Genomic DNA, 14,764 nt, shown 5'->3' on the forward strand with positions numbered 1-14,764 from the left:
ATGAGCAGGACGTCTGTGCACTAGCTCTCCAGAAGCAGGGGGCTTAAATGCCTGCAGCTATCTACGGATGCTACAAGCAGCCAATTTAGCAGGAGAGGAGGACGAGAGGAGGGATGACAGGAGGGATGACCTCTGCCTTCATTTACTCCTGCAGCGAGATGAAGCGAGGGATCAGGTGGGAGGGGGAAGAAAAGGCAAGGGCTGAGTAATGGGGAAGACGCTTCCAATACTTCAAGGAAAGAGGGAGACAGAGGTGGGGGGGAGTAGAGAAAGAGGCTGTACATGTTCTGTTGTCAATGTGTCTTGTAGACCTGAGCAGAAATGCATAATGGAGGTCTAAATGAGAGTGAACTGTCAGCTTGAAAGGGAAAAGGAAGATGCAGAGGGGCATGGAGGTCAGGAGAGAAAAGAGGCCAGGGAATGTCATTTCTGCTAGCTGACAGGTGATGGTGAATATTGGGATATTTTGGGGATGATCCGAGAGAAACATCAAGTTGAGCCAGCTTTGTTTTAGTCTGGTGGGGGCATACGGGTAACAGTTGAATCAAGGTTGTGTAAAATATACCAAACACTTTCTACTTTGTGAATCAGACTGGGACAAATTGGTTAAAGGCATACGGTTTTATTTTAACTTCAAATCTAACATAGTATAACATCCTCTAGCTGTGATAGGACAACCTCACGCAGGTGTGCCAAAGCCATTGAGGTTTATTTATAGCCATTTGAAAAGAGCCAAGAGTGAAGAGCCTCAGGGATGGCTACACCCCTGAGGCTAAGGTGCCCAAGCTATAAGCCACCACATACAGTACGGGGGACCAACATTCATCTCATTAAGAGGACAACACACTGTGTAGCATGCTGTTAAATGTAAAGTCGAAAAAGCTACCCTGAAAGAAGAAAACGTTAGGCGGAGGTGAAACATCAAAAGCATTTCTTCGCCCATTCTGCAGAGCCGTCATTCTGTGTCGCGGTGGTGGAAGGGAACGGTGTGCCGCAGCAAGCAGACCGCGCAGTGTAACCGCAGCATGTACAAATGTGGTGATAAGAATGTAAGAAGCAGCGAGCAGATGTACGAGTCTCCATTTCAACAGTCGGCATATAGTGCAAGAGAGCATAATGTCGGAAAAGAAGGGAATATAACATTTCTCAGAAGTGCGTTTAAGTCTCTGCTCTACTCAGTGCTCAATATTCAATGCTCAACCATTCAACTAAACAGTGTGAGGCGTAACGCACACACACACACTCACACAATTTCATCTTTCTTCATTTCCTCGCCGTCCTCGCGTTTATCACATGAGCACACACACATGTGCGTCTTCTGATAAAATCTCAAATAACACTGGAATAAGGGTGCAATGCAATTACATTCACCAACCATTGAGATGAAAAACCGCTCATGGATACATTTTCAATTATTCAGGGAATACATTTCAGTCGGTGCTCAGTTGCTGGGAAAACGTATTATATAATCGATACACTCTATAACGCCATTAATATTTGATGCCACGAAAGTGCTTCCTGTCTCCTTGGGCTCTCGGCCAATGGTGTCTGGGTACTGCAGTCAATAGGATGAGCCGCAAGCAACAAAGGGGAGTAAACATTTGTTTTCCTCTGAACAGTCGAAATACCAAAAGCACAAGCAGCTTTCTTTTTGGATTTACTGTCTATGAATCCATTTTTACAAGTCTTTCTTTTACGCTATACACACAAAGATGATCTCTGTCTCTCCTCCACAGTCGTATGTCACTGACGGCACAAGCTAAACAATTTAAACAACCAAGGAGTTTGTGTTTTCCTTTCCTGTCCTGTTCATCTTCGTCACTCCTCTGCTGCGTTTACACTGTAAAACCAGCACTTTATATTGCTGGCCTGGCGCAGGCTTCCCTCCCCCTTCTCTTCCAGAGCTTAGACAATCAATTTACCCTGACTTGGCCAGGATAGATGGAGGCTGGAGAGACTGCGGAGTAGACAGTATGCTGCAGGATCTCTCCACTGATAGACACACTGCCTGGCAGCTACAAAATGGAGCCAGCATGCAACCATCTGACTTGGTAGACTTCGCCTCACCATCTTGCTTCAGATATTTTCAGTGATTTCCTGATGCCTCGTGCGTCTCATCTTCATTATTTTTATTCCACATTATTTGGCTTCTTAAAGTGAGAAAATAGGATGGCATAAAATAAATCTGATTCGAAAACATCACTGAATTTAAAAGTATTGTCCGATGAGACACGTGAATGCAACATATTATGTCGACAATTTGTGCCGTGTGTCTCTTTCTTGCTACCATTAAGCAGCCACACCTCATGCTGCTAAACTCAGACTGAAACTCCAGCGCTTTCCCCAAAAGTGATACTGAATTGAAGTTCCTATCAAACTGACTGAGACACAAAGAGATTAATACGACTTTACTAGCTCAGCATCGCGGTCAGTCGAGCTCCCTGTAATGCTCTCTGCGCTATAGATTTTTAGTTTTTCTCTCTCCTCTCCCTTTCTTCCTGGCCGTCTCTCTCTCTCTCTCTCTCTCTCTCCCTCTCTCTCTCTCTCTCTCTCCATCTCTCCACCTCCAACAGCATCTTCCGAGCTCTGAAATGTCCTGCAGGTCAGACGGATGCTGGGCCGGATCAATCAGGGAAAGTAATCTGGGACGCCTCATGCACGCAAGCACACACACGCAGAGACACATTACAGATACTCAACGACACACACACACACACACACACACACACACACACACACACACACACACACACACACACACACACACACACACACACACACACACACACACCCTCCCCTGTTGCACTCTGGCCTGCCTGCCTCCAGTCTCATCGATCTGCATCTACTTTACCAAATGGATTCTTCTCTTCTTCTATCCTCCTGCACCTCTTTTCTCTCTGTGTGACTCGCAATAATAAATGTTCCAGACCAGGCCAGACGTGTATGTAAGCAATTTTTCATTTAACTTTGGCTTGACTCCCTTCCTGTCTTCTTTCTCGTTTGTGATGTTTCAGTCTTCCAGTGAGATCGATTGCAGCTTTCCCACACACTCCCTCACTGTCCCTGGGTAATCGGCACAAACTTGCGTAAGTCCAGAGGTCAGGAGATGACAGGATACAATTCAATTGCCGAGGGGCATGTCAGACAGCATCTGTATAATAACCTCAAGATTTATAGTTCCCAATCGTAGGAGGATTCTTTTGGCAAAGATTCGTATTTTGAAATATTAATTATCTAAAGTATTGCTCAGCTAGTTTCACTTCTTTCTTAAGGCTTAAGAACCTGGCACAACAGGTTTTTGCCACATTTTGTATTTCAATGTTGATCACCGAAGTCATGTAACTTGTTGCACTCTATTCACATTATTTCCCTTAATTGTCTTTTGTTAAAACACTTTTCTCAAAAAAGTGATTCATGCTGCATTGTGTGCAGTCAAAAGACAGACCCTCCTTCAAGGACAATGACCTGCAGTGCTCCATATATACAGTCACATTCTCTCTCTCACACACACACACGCACACACACACACACCATGGTCTCCTTTGCTCAGCCAAACTGTAGGCGGAACGAGAGCCATTTGTCCACTGGCTGAATCCCAGCTCTGCACCAACGCATGCAGAAAATTGGTGAGCATCTTGACTCTGGAGATGACACTTCAATTTGTGCAGCTCCAGTGACTGGGGCTCTGCAGTTCCTCCTATGTGGGGGTGTGAGATCAGCTGGACACCTGCCTAGCTGTTTGGCTGAAGCCTGGAGCACAGGGACCGGGCCTTGGAATTGAAGGCCTGGCCTTGCCTGTCAACCCAAGTCCCCGTCCCTGAGTCCCAGCCCTAACCTGGCCTCCCCGGTCCTCCTCACAGTTCCCCTAGTTTCACTTGGGTGCCAAGAGCAGTCCCTCGTTTGATGCCCCATGACCCCTATTTCTCTATCCAATCCTCAGCTGCAAGTGAACGCAGCAACATCATTCCAACAGCAACCTTCCCTTGAACAGCATCAAATCCCCATCAACAGCTTGCCAGCCTTTGTGCCGGATCTAGCTGCCGCAGCCAGCATCTCTGCTCCCAGCTCAGTCAAATCAGCAAGACGTCTCCGCTGTGCATCGCTGTCTGTCCTGCTGTAATCCCTGGGTGTGACGGATGGGAGTGATCACCGTCGAAGCCCTGACTTGGGACATTTTGGTGGATTAAAGAGGCTAAATCATCGTCTCATCCCCTACATTGGATTTTATCCTAATTAAACATCATTAATGTACTTAAAGGTTTAGTGGAGATGACATCTATCTAACATAGGGCCTATTCAGTAAGTATTAATCTTATTTCTGTGGATGGAAGGCATGCACAAGATGCATCGTGAGTAAGAGAAAAGGGGTAAAAACGAAGCGGGAGAGACGGGAAGACCCCTGCCAACAGATCCTTTTCGTGCTGAGGTCATGATTACATCACGGTGTTAGCTGGAAAAATGTCATCTTGCTCTGTTGCGCATACCTTTTGAGAGGACTGTGATTTGAGAGTTTTAGAGATGGAGAGTGTTTAATAGTTTAGCCTTCTGCTAACCATGAGTATTTGGCAAACTATTCGCAACATTTTCTCTCCATCTCTGAAGGATGTGACAACAAGTTGCGAAACTCTTGCGAGATAGTTGAGGTTAGACATTGTTTTCGCACGTTTTTTGGAACTTGTGGGTAACCATCTAAACACGACCATCTTTGAAACACAATATTTTTGGGTTGCTTTGCCGTTTAGGCAGCTGTTGCCAATACCGGTATAGCAAGGATTGTCATCGGCATCCAAAGATTTCTACAGCCTCAGTTTCTCTTCACTGTGCACGCTTGGTTTCCGTTTCGGTGTGTAAATGTCTGGTTATTGATTCAGGGTGTAGGGGTCAGCCAATCTGGTCCTGTTGTTTAATGTTAACTTTCTCAAGTAACACTCAGAGTGTGAGTGAGTGTACATGTTCAGAAAACTCAAATTTTCCTCAGCCATTGTTAAACTAGAATTAGCACATTGCTGTAGTTTACATCCATGTCTGTCAAAAAAAACAGAGACGGGGGTCTACATGCCGCATCCTTTTTCTCTTTCTGTCTTCCTTTGTCGTAACGCAAAGATCATGTTTGCCATGATTGTGTTCATATCTAAGCTCGTTACTTTAACTCTCAATAAAGTGACACTACAACCGGGTCCACAGCACTGCGATGGAAAAAACCTGCAACATTTCCAGATTTCATTTCAGGGGATAGCTTGTGTTTCCATGCAGTGCTCATTTCCGTGGTGAGCTGAAGTTGCTTTTAGCTGGGCTGGGACAGAGGAACAGACCGAGAGGCACGGGGGGAGCGAGCGGGCCGATCCATCTGAGTCAGCACCGTGAGCGAGGACACCACCTCCACAAGTAGCTGGCAGGTGACTGCGGCCACGCACCTGTGCAGGCAACCGGCCATTTTAGTGAAGCCGTCTCCTATCTTTAGCAAAATACACTAAAATACACCAGCACATACGGAAACAAACATATGCAAACACGCACAAATGCACACAGATTCAGACTCAACTACCCAACTACACATCGTTACTGTGCCCACCTGCATGTACCAGGTCAGAAATAAGCAATTCAGCAGTGCCGTGCCACTGTAACCTACTAGAAAGTACATTACTCGCTTGGTCCAGCCTACAGATGCTTGTTTTAGGTAAAAAGAAAAGGCCTTGAAGAACAAGATAACTGGCTAAAGCAACTTCCCCAAAGGACGCCTCGAAGAATATTCTCCCTGAGCACCTGAATAAGAACTTGTAAACTCCTTTGACTGAACTCAGTTCTCTATAATTCACAGTAGGAGTTTCTAATTAAAACTGCGTTTGAGGCTGAAAGTGGTGATATTGGCTTTGTTGAACAGGTATTTAAAAAGCTATAAGCAGCCTGGAGGTATACGATAAGAACAAAACCTACAGAACAGCACTTACACCGAGAACAAGAGAGAGAGGAACACCGGCCCGGCTACTAAGCAGAGGCACAGCTCCTCCTAATCGAATCACTGTTCCCCCCCCCCCCCCCATCAGCTGCATCTCAGACACGGCCTGCTTGTGTGTGTGTGTGTGTGCGTGGGCCTTGCAGCAAAGGCATAGAGCTAAATCACATAGACATAGACCGACCATTATACTCGAGAATTCATCCCACAGCATTTTCTACTGTGTGAGGGTGTGGCTGCGTGCATGTCTGTGTATGTCAGTGTGTGTGTGTGTGTGTGTGTGTGTGTATATGTGTGCGCCTCGCTAATCTGGTTATTGATTCAGCTCTGAACCGGAGCTCATGTAATCAAATAGCTGCAAGGGAGAAGGACAGCCGTCCGTCATCTGTCTTAATGAGTGAACAGTTTGATGGAGTCGATGAATAACTGGAAACTACATGTAGATGTTGAGGAGGGTTACTCCGTCCCCGATAGACAGACGAGCTCAAATATTCATATCTGCCCTCTGGCAAATCTCTTGGCAACCTTCCTCCTCTGCTGAGCGACATGGTGAAAGATCCAATTATTTCATCCGTATTTTCATTTCTTGGTCTTTGGTATAGTTATAAGCTTGGTGTCATTTGAATCATTCAGCGACATCAATCAACCCGTAAGACGAATTGCTTCAATGCTTCTTTTTTTTTAATATGCTGTCACTGCAATAGCTAAACTATTTCAGTCACTCTCCGAATGCTACAAAGTTGCTTTGTACTAGTCATTACACAATCAATTTGGAGTTTGACTTGAGAAATTACAGTGAAGCCCATCTTTTGTGAAAATTGAATCTCAGTATGCCGTGATGTGAGAGTGGTGCAATTTAGAGATGGCTCCTGCTGCAGCAGGAAGAGAGAGGAGAGGAGACACAAAAGCCTAAATGTATACCGGCACAGCTGACAGACGAGGGCCGCCGGCTCAACCATTAAGTGTGGCGTGCATTCAAACGAGCAGATTAATCCCCCCTACCGCCGTACAGTGCGGAGTCATTGAAAATGCCCACAGGAGACTCTCCTTGCACGTATACTGTAGCTGTAGCATGTAGGCAACATATAGAAGGCGGCGGCTGATTGCCATGGAACATTTCTGCAACTGCGTTCTCAGTGTGACAGCGTGTGCCGGAGAAGCCGTGCAACCAGGAGATAGCGCACATCTATATCTCATTTTCTCGCTCCCTTTCTGACTTTTTCTCTCTCTGCCTCCCGATATCTACTTGACAGACGCTGTTCATGCCTGCTGCTGACTTTTATCGGTCTTGATAAGCATCGTATGTAACATTCCCTCCATTCACCCCCGAGTTATACTGTGTAGGAAGGACAGTGTTCCTGTCGGTTTGAAGGGAATATGCATTGACTGCGAGAATCCATATTCCTGTTGGGGAAAAAACACCTCTATTATCAGAATTACCATCTCAAACTAAGGCCTGATAAGTGCCAGTGGCTGTAGCTGGTTGGCTACCTCTGGTGTCACGTGTGCTACGTCAAAAAGGCAAACCAAACCTATGACTGACAAGTTGTATCGACCTCGCCTGCATTTTCTCTTATTGATTCACCAGGAGAGGGCTGTTCCTTTATAGATGAAGGCTGTCAGCTGCGGTATTACGATCTTTACGGACAGTGGCCCTGATCTTTATGAGTCATTGACCACAACTGCCTTGCAGATGGACCTTCTACCTCCCCTCTCCTCCCGCTGTGGGATTTCCAAGCGTCTCGGTATACTGCACAGAGCCGAGATCAGACCTTTTGCTGCTACTGACGTGATGAGGCAGGCCAAGAGGCTGTCATGGGGGATGCTGTGTTTGTAGGCCCTAATGTGTCTATCACCATCCACAATGGTGCCATTTTGTAGCATGTTGAGTTGCATGTACGATCTATAATTCATCCGGCTACAGAAATGCATAAATGTTTAATATGTCAGAGGCGGCGAGGATTGTCGAAAGCCTGACCTTGAAACGTCTTTTAAACATCACACGGCAACAGCGCTGGGCCCAGTTAAGCTGGCAAAGCCAAACAACGTGCACACACACACACACACACACACACACACACACAGCCTGCCGCTGCTTTCTGTTCTCTTTTTTTCCTGGGATGCAAAATGCAGACGAGACGAGTCAGCCGCTTGTGCCCCATCGCAGGAGAAACTGCCACTCAAATCCAAACATCTGTATGAAAGAGAGAGAGAGTAAAGTAGCTAAGAAAGCCAGTGTTCCTCTCTCCTTCTGTATCTTTGACTGAACAAAGAGCTATATACACATGAATACCTCTTTCCTTCTACTGTATTTTTTCCGCCGGGATATTTTTTTCTGAAAAGCAGCGATGCACAACAAGGGCTCGGTCCTGTGTTTGCTAGTGGGCTGAGGCGCTAACACTCCCCAGCTGATTATGTGTCTGTAGCAGTTTGAGCGGCTGCCAAAGGAATTAGGTCTCGTATTTGTGAATGCTGCTCCCCTCCATGCCTCTCAGATTTCCAGCTTTCTGAAAAGCGAGGGTAAAAAAAGACACATTTGAAATAAATGAAGGAAGTCGCTGTGGAAGCCTATTAAATTTTCAACGGGACCGTTTTGTGAGTCTTCATGTGTGTTTAGGCTTCACACAAAAGGAATATTTAAAAACCAAAGCGTGCTAATTGGGACAGAGATTGTTACAGCAGCTTCTTATTCAAACAGGCTTTTGGCTCATTAACTGCTTCCATCGAGCTTTTGTTTCAAGGAAAGTGGAAAAGACATTTAAAGACAATAAGATTTTTTTTTTGCGATATTCATACAGACATTGTACGACCAAAATACAGAGACTGCATAATGCACTCGCTCAAAATAAGCAATGTCCGCTACGATTTTTAGTCTATTTACACACAAATCTAATCTTAATTTACCGAAAGCTAGAGGGGACATGTACAGTATGATGCACACACACACACACACACACGCACTAAACATGTAATATATGTCTTCCCACAAGCATATTAATTAACAACTACATACATCTACACAAGCACACAATGTCACCATTTTACCGTTAATTATTATGGACGTTAGGGTGCAGTGCAACCTCTGAATGTAAAAAACTGATCAACCATTAATGGCAGCACAACCACGACTGTACACACGTAACACGAAGCATAAGAATGCTAAAGGCCGTCACTTCAGCGACTCTTTACCTCTTTTCCCTCGACAAAGTCTATTTCATGAAAGTCCATTTTAAGACATTCTTACACGAAATGCCGTGAAACTATGCACAACCAGCCACAAGCAGCAAGTCAACCCACAACATTCATTTTTAACCTCCATCACAATAGATGTGTTTTTTTCTCTGCTGCTCAGTAAAACCACACATCGAAAACTATCAAATTAGCCATTAAACCATTTAGAAACCTCCTTCTACAGCCAAATAAGCGCACTGGGCCCGAGAGGACAGCGTGAAGGAAGTAAAAACAAAATGCTTCCATTTTATTTTTCTGTGATGAAGATCTCAACAGAGCACCGGTCAGGGTGGTCTGTCTCCGTTCGTTGGCTGTTCATCACGAGAATTACAGTGTTTTGAGCAATTTATTGAACAGAAGCTAAATGTTGTAAGATTAACGTGAGTGAGAAACAAGAAGAAAAGAGCAACTTAGTGTCAGGTTTAGCTTAAATTCCTCTGTCACGCTAACACTAGGAATTTATATTTAGAATAGAATCATCCAAAACAGTTAAAGGTCTGTTCATCTACATACGTGGTGACACACCCACCTACAGAAATATTCTAAAGAGGTAATGTTTGAGCATCGGCACACAGGAGGGACGATTACCAGCCAATCGTTCCCGCGTCAGAACCACTTCCTCCTCCTCTCTCTCTGGGACTCTATTTGCTTGGTGTTTAATCAGGCTCCAGTTAACCATGTCACTCTGCATCTGGACACACGTCAGTCTGATGCACACACACACACACACACACACACACACACACACACTCACGCGCAAACTCACAGAACCGATAACACAGACATACACAACCCATCACAGGCTATCACGTAATTAAACTGATAAAGCAGCATTCCTTTCATTGTCCTGTTACTTTCAATTTATATTAGGTCGCTCGTCATCCATCGTTTCTCACGCGACTCGTCTTCATTGTCCCTCAGACCTGTAATCACCCCAGGAATGCACATCCAAGCACCGATCCTTATCTGGTGTTTCTCTGATCTCCAATTACATGTAAATCACTAAGCACACACTCGCTCGGTGCACTGTCGCTAATAAATTCCTCACACGCCCCTCATTAGCATTGATGTGTAACCTTGGAGCTCATGGTGTTCTGCCTGAGGGTCTTAGAGCCACTCTATGTTAGTGCGTATCTGTGTGTGTGTGTGTGTGTGTGAGGAATGATGACCTGTCCCCCACTGGTTCCCATCAGGAGGTTTTATGGTGCAATCTCATACACAATCTAATACTGATGGACTTTTTACTTTTTTCCCCCACTCCTCCTTTTTATTCTCCCTTTGTGTCCATTCCCTCCATCCTCTCTACACAATAATACCACCACCATCTGTGTATAAACAACAAACACTCTTTCTCTGCCTTCACGCCCGTCTTCTCACATTGTCAGTCATGTGTTCCTGCTATAGGCCCCTCCATCGATGCACGTAACACAAGGCTGCTAGCCCAGGGAGACGACGGCACACCGGTGACCGTCACTCGCCGAGTCACCAAACAGGGGAGTCGCCTTCGTTTCAATTAGCATTTTGATTGCATCTAATGGAAAGGAGCCAAGGCGCAAACAATCAAACATTTACTTGCCGGCAACATGAATAATGTCCACTGTTCTTTGTGCAAACACACAAGTGAGCCAGTCCACTCTGTGGATGGTAAGATTTTGAAAACAGATCGATGCATTGAGAATGCAAAAATCATTGTATTGACTCTATAGTGGTGGCGCAGTATCGCAATTTAAATTAAACTCTGTCTCATGTGACAGAAAAAGCGACAAGAGGAGAAAATATGGCCGCTAGTTTTGTTAGTCAACCTCTCTTGGATTTAACCCTTCCCTCCCTCTGCTCCTCTCCCCGTCCCTGCTTACCTCTACTCCTCTTCTATGAGCATGATAACTGGCTCCGTCCCTCCATCTGTCCCCCTCCGCTTCTCATCCTGCCCACAAACCTCGTCAGTCTAACCCCCTGCTGCGTCCCTCTTCCCCGTATGAAGGGACTTAACATTCTGCACAAACAGAGAGTTTTACAGTATCACTGCGCTGAAAGAGTCTGACTGTGAGTGATAGTATTTCTACAACCGGCTCGAGCCACCGTAGGCTGCCCGAAATGAAAACAATGGTTAACAATGTACAGCGGAGTATAGTGGCAGGCTGCCTGCAGCCTTCTCTCCTTACCATCTTAAACCCATTCCACTCCATTTCTCTCTCTCTCCTCCTCACTCAACAGCTACAGCAACGCCTCAGCAAAGAAAAATCCCCTACTCTCTTTCTCTTACTCCCCTCTGATACCGTCTCCTTATTTTCCTCACTCTGCCTCTCTTCCAGATTTCTGCTGGAGTCTTAGCGGCGAGCAGGGAGCAGCATACTAGAGGTGCACGGAGCAAGCATCCGCCTTCTTCCACAGATGCTGAGAGGAGAATGTGCCTGGATGAGAGAGTGCTGGGCTGCAGCAAGGCTCCCTCCCCTCCCCTTCCCACAGCCACCCGCCCAGTCGCCTGCTCCGCTGGAAGGTCAGAGCCCGCCCACTCTCCCCCCCGCCTCCCTTTCACAGTCTGTGATTGGCGGCTTGGCTTGCCTGTCAGCCCCTCGGTCTCACCTCCCCCTCCCCTCGGTGTTAACACCTTCGCTCTCCGGCTGGCTCTGAGACCTCGCCGGCACACGCCAGCCTCAGCCCGGTTTGGCAGAGAAAAGGCTTTTTGAATCCCAGCAAAGCAATCAATCGCTGCTGAGGTCTGTGCTTGAGTGAGCCGGGCAGAGCAGCGCGGGGCAGAGCTCTGGGGGAGTGATTGCAGCCTCCGGCGCTATGCTAGGCCTTAATAGGATGCCTGCGCAGCCCTGTGTATATAAATGAGCTATTACACAAAACGCACACATACACGCATAATCACAGAACTGATCACAGCCTTTGATATTATTCAGTCTGTGAATACTATACTACTACATCGTTTAAAATTAAAAAGCACATAATTTGACGAAAAACAAAATTGTCTCCTATGTTGATAACTCATATCTGTTGGGGTTTTAAATAAGATACGAGAATGGATGCACACACACACACACACACACACACACACACACACACACACACACACACACACCTGTCCGTACAGGTGTAGCCTAAGAACGCGATATGGTTTAACGTTACTCTTTTAAAATCATCTGTAAATCGATAGGCGACGTATGGTGTAAGCAAAACAAATGTGTACGGCGCTACCTGCCATGCCTGCTGCGGTACCAACATTAAAGCCCGAATGGTTGCAGAATATGACGGAACACCTGCACGATGTAAAGGCTGTAGGCTACGCTACAATATCTACTCACCATGACCATTCTTGTGTCAGGCTGTTGGTGCTCCGGACGGTAACGGTAGTCTCGGGCGGACAAAGTGTAAAAGCCGGTGAAGTCGGCGAGAAGACTCGGATGGAGGAGCGGCAGCGTGCCGGGGGGGGGGGGGGATGAATGAACCGACGTGCCGGTGTGTAGTGAGTCTAACGGAGCCAAAAACTAAACGGAGCGAACCCGTGGGTGTGGAGGACCTGCAAGCCCAGTCCCGTGCAAGGGGGGGGGGGGGGGACACTCGCGCTGCGAAAGAACCAACAAAAAGATAGGATACGAGAGTCCACTCAAAGGAAAAGATTGAGAGAAAACAACTCTCTACCTTTTCCCCGAAAAGCCATTTATGGATCGTCCAGTCACCTCGCGCGCGGTCTCCCATTGGCTGGGGAGGTGCCGACGGGGCGGTGCGCTCGCGGATGCGAGCGAAGGAGGCAGGCTCGTGTAGTCCTCCAAGCATCATGCTAAAGCAGTTAAGGTGACTTATTGTTCGTGACTGCACATAACTATCCCTCCTACCATTTAATAATTATGCATACAGTCAGTCTACGCTTTCACTCGTGCACATTGTTTGTAACCGCTTCCATCGCTGTCTCTTTGTCTCTATGTCAAACAGGTTGCTTAGAATTTTGCTACACCATGTAGCAACGCCCAAAACATAGGGTCTATTGTTTTGAGGAGTAATTCTACACAATTTAATAATATATCATCAAATTACTCCTAATTACTCTGACGATTATAATCAAGTTTGTATGATGTATATATATATTTATAAAAAAGCTTCTTTATGCCCAACATGCCACAGGTTGATTTTTTCCTGCTGGCCCCTATCGCAGGCACACAAGAAGAGGGAGCTCTTGCTTCCTTTAACACAGTTACCTGGCAGACATACGTTTACCCACACACATGCATGCACTCAGAATGCAATTACTGGAACATGTTGGCCGACACCATACTCGATAAGCACACATCAGCATATATTAATGTGCGCACATACACGCAATATACACACACTGTCTCACAAATCACATTCAGGCACCTTATGCTGTATGAACATGTGACCACATGTAACTGACTTTGGAACATATTGCTCTTTCACTGGCAATTTCTTCAAGTTGCCAGACAAGAGATCAAAACATAATCACTTTCCCAAAACATGGTCATACTCTTTCCTTTATGTTCAACGCAGCAAAAAGAGGCAGTCAGTGAACCAATGCTTATTCACATGCTGGTTTGTTTCAATTAGCATTCAGCTGTGTGGTGTGAAGCCTGACAGGAGTTAATGTAAGTGGACAGCCATTAAGCCCAAAGAGATTTCTCTGCCCCAACCACCTCAAAACCCATCCCCACTCAGGATCACGCTTTATGTAGATGGCCCATTAGCAATTAGTGACTATAATGTGTCACTTAAAGGTTTTACACAATATCGTTACACTGATTAAGCATATTCTTCACTTCCATTTGTACTGTTGTTAGTGGAACTATCTGTATTCTAATTGTATTTTCCTAAATTCTTAAGAACTGTTTCATTGTAATAAACAGAAACCCATTTCAGTTTGAATCATCTCAAGATGAGATAATAATTTATTGGTCCGAAAGCAGGGACATTTTGCAATGTTATTGAATGCTAATGAATGAAATTGCATTTGGACTCAAATGGAAAGCATTTGTAGCCTACTTTTCAAGTAAATGATCTTAAAAGCTTTCAGAAAAGGAAGAATAAGACTGGCCATAGTCCTAATAAATCCAGATTTTTAAATTTACCAGTCTAAAGCTGATTTTCAGTAAGTGCCTCAACTTAAAAATAATAAAATGATTGCATGTCACAATCAAATCTGAGTTTCTGTTAGCCCAAAGCTAACGTGGGTGGGAGTAATGAATACAATTAGCTTGTTTTATGGCCCCGATCTGTAGCTATTCACTTTTTAATGATACAGCACAAATGTATTATTTATAGCTAATTATTTCACGAATCCCCTGACAGTGAGTGCCACAGACCCCTTGGGGTCCCCGGACCCCACTTTGAGAACCCCTGCACTAAAGGGAGAGGGGAACTAAAGCTGCCCAGTCCCTCCACTTCACCCTTGACCTCTCCACCTGTCTCGTTAGCTACAGCGAGCTAGCTAGCCTAGCGGAACCATGTGCCGGACATACTAATGACAATCCTCACTACGCCTTCAATTATTAAGCCTGAGCAGTACTGATGTACGCACACACACACATAGAGGGCAAGATGAACAAACTAGCTATTGTTTCAGAT

The 14,764-nt window shown here is 45.6% G+C and overlaps 1 protein-coding gene across 3 annotated transcripts in view; it reads right to left on the reverse strand.

The window, feature by feature from the left end:
• elavl4 (ELAV like neuron-specific RNA binding protein 4) overlaps positions 1 to 14,764 on the reverse strand; it is a gene marked incomplete at its 5' end in the record, with an annotated part of 64,994 nt that overhangs the window by 38,024 nt on the left and 12,206 nt on the right. The gene's annotated exons all lie outside the window — the stretch shown is intronic.

Source organism: Melanostigma gelatinosum (assembly GCF_949748355.1).
Source record: "Melanostigma gelatinosum genome assembly, chromosome: 4".
Classification (NCBI taxonomy): domain Eukaryota; kingdom Metazoa; phylum Chordata; class Actinopteri; order Perciformes; family Zoarcidae; genus Melanostigma; species Melanostigma gelatinosum.